Below are 3,012 nucleotides of genomic sequence, written 5' to 3' on the forward strand. Positions count from 1 at the left end.
TTCTTGGTGGCCACACTTTTTAGTTGTGTAGTACATTATGTTTCAATGATATGTTGTGATATATCGTATATCAATGTTATGTCAATAATTGTGCGTTTAGTTACTCCGTGCTTTTGGCTAATGGAAATTCTCATTACCCCCAAGTGGTGGAGCACAAGTTACCCGTTTTATGAATCAGTGTGTTTGGTGGTTTGAAAGTGGAAATTGAAGAATCCAAGTTTTCTTTTCCCTACGTGTCTTTCATAGCAAGGGCTTTCCGAGGAATGTTCTCGTGTTTGCTGCAGAAATATTATGGTATCATTCTCAAAAACAAGCGATTTTGTGTGCTCTACTCGGATAATTTATTTTGCTTACAGATTTTTTGATCGTTATGATTCAATTATTGTTTCTTAGTGGAGGTTTTGATCGTTTTTAGCGTTTCATGTTCCTTGTAATTGTAATGAAATGAAAGTAGAGTGCACTCGAAGCATTTCAGGTTGAAGTGGATTATGCTTACCGCATAGATCAAAATATGTGGTATGGGTCTACTATGCTAATATAACACAACGAAAATAAACGCGAAGGAACCAATGGATGCCATGCCTGATTTACTTGAAAGGAAACCGAATGATAAAGATTTGAGCGTAAAGTGATTTTATAGCATTTGGGTTTGAGATCGGGCTTGTGTCAAATACAGCACAAAGAAATGTAGAAGATAAGATCACTTTGCATAGAGTAGTCAGTTAAAATTGTCATCGTGTCTAGGGTTAAGATGGATCTAGCTTAGGAACCAATGGATGCCATGCCTGATTTACTTGAAAGGACATCGAATGATAAAGATTTGAGCGTAAAGTGATTTTATAGCATTTGGGTTTGAGATCGGGCTTGTGTCAAATACAGCACAAAGAAATGTAGAAGATAAGATCACTTTGCATAGAGTAGTCAGTTAAAATTGTCATCGTGTCTAGGGTTAAGATGGATCTAGCTTTGTATGGATCAAAGCGTTCATATAAATAGAAAGAGAAAAAACCTAAGGTTGGGATAGATATACGCGTTCATATAAATAGAAACAGAAAAAACCTAAGGTTGGGATAGATATACGTTTCCATTTGTCAAAATGAGTTCATGCTAATATAATATGAAAAACATAGAAAATCAGATTGAAATTTTTCTTTAAAAAACATAGAAAATCACATTGAATTTTTTTTTAAAAACTGTATGTCTGGGATGGATATATGTTTGTATCTATCAAAATGAGTTGATATCAATAAAATATGAAAAAACATAGAAAATCACATTGAAAGTGTTTTTAGAAGTTCCATGGTGGGATCGTTATATGTTTGTATCTATCAAAATGAGTTAATATGAAAAAACATAGAAAATCACATTGAAAGTGTTTTCAACCATTTTTAAGATGGAAATGGTTGAAATGGATATATGCTTGTATCCTATCAAAATGAGTTCATATTAAATATAACATGAAAAAATTGAAATTCACATTGAAAGTGTTTTTCAACTGCTTTTGGGATAAATATAACATGAAAAAATTGAAATTCACATTTGTTGACACCTAATCATCAGGATTGGGTGAATAATTGAAATTGATGTAAATAAATAATAGAGAATATGAATAGTCACTGGGAGATGAAATGAACAATCTCTCCCTATTGTATATAATAAAGACCAACCTAAATGAATATTAACGAATTGTTTTTGAGGAGTTACTGCTTGGTTTGACATGGTATCAAAGCCAACCATTTTTGGCTTTTAACTGCCATTGTAACTCCCTTTTGCCATTTTTCAGTAATCTAGGTCTGCGCTCTGTCTGATAATCTCAGTAACTCTTGAGCTTTTGCTGCTCTCTCCATGTTGGTATAACAACGCTCCATTGCTAGAGCTGCCCCATGTGCGATTTACCATTATTCATTGCCAGACTTGCTCCATATGCGATTTACCATTATTCATTGCTAGCCCTGCTTCAAACCGTTCGATATAGTCCGCCCTCCAAACCGTTTTGTTGGGTGAATATTGCTGGTCCAGGTGTGTTCTGGTCTGAATGTGTCTACTGAGAGTGGTGTTGTGGAAGATGACCGAACTATGACTATAGCACTAATCGTGAGTATGACGGTTCGTTGAGTGGTGTGTATGCTTTATGTTAACCGGTATGGTGTTGCGTTCTACATTAAGGCGTTAATACATTGATTGGCATATGTATGCCATCAATTTTGTGCATTGAATGTTTTGAAACACCACTCTTTGAAGGTCGTATGCTATAAATCCCTTCTGAAAAACACATGATATGTATGTGTTGTTCGGTGCGTTGTTTGAGGCATTTGTTCAGTGTGTTGTTATATATACGATGTCATGAAACTGTGTACCAAGGTTGTATGCTATAAATCCCTTGGATTTCACTGATTGCTTCTGAGTAGCTCTACATAAATAGGAAAAACTGCACTGAATGTTTTTTATTACGACAATTTGCACGAACAACTATGTGTAACGTTCCTAGAAATTAGCCCCGTTTTGTAAAATATCGCTGTTCAGCTTACTGTGCGGTCACCTGCCATCAATATATCGAATTTTGTCCAAAAATATTGTCACTGTCTCCACGTGATGCCACCATATCTTTCGGCAGACTCTGTATAGAATTCGTTTGTATTTTTCTATGCGTGTAATCGCATAACGTTACTGGCACTCCACTGTTCATTGAAATATTGAAATTTCTGGACAGTGTTCTGAAATTTCTAGACAGCTTTGAAGCACATTTTTCAATAGAAGTTTTTTTTTTACAGTATGCATTCGATCATATCTATTGTGGGAATAGTTTTTACTGACAAGGAGAACTATTCTGAGTGGTCCCAGATGATAAAACACACTTTCATTTTCAATGAGTTGTGGAAATGAGTGTGTATTGGAGACGAAGACAAAGAGTCAGAACAACCTACCTCAGAGAAATAGCTCGCCATTGGGAAAATAAGAATAGCAAAGCCTATGCATTAATTGCAACATTTGTAAGTGAAGAGGTGAGTTGCC

The sequence above is a fragment of the Pinus tabuliformis genome, chromosome 2_1, assembly GCF_031772625.1.
Source record: "Pinus tabuliformis cultivar Carrire ecotype Pingquan chromosome 2_1, CPIR1, whole genome shotgun sequence".
Classification (NCBI taxonomy): domain Eukaryota; kingdom Viridiplantae; phylum Streptophyta; class Pinopsida; order Pinales; family Pinaceae; genus Pinus; species Pinus tabuliformis.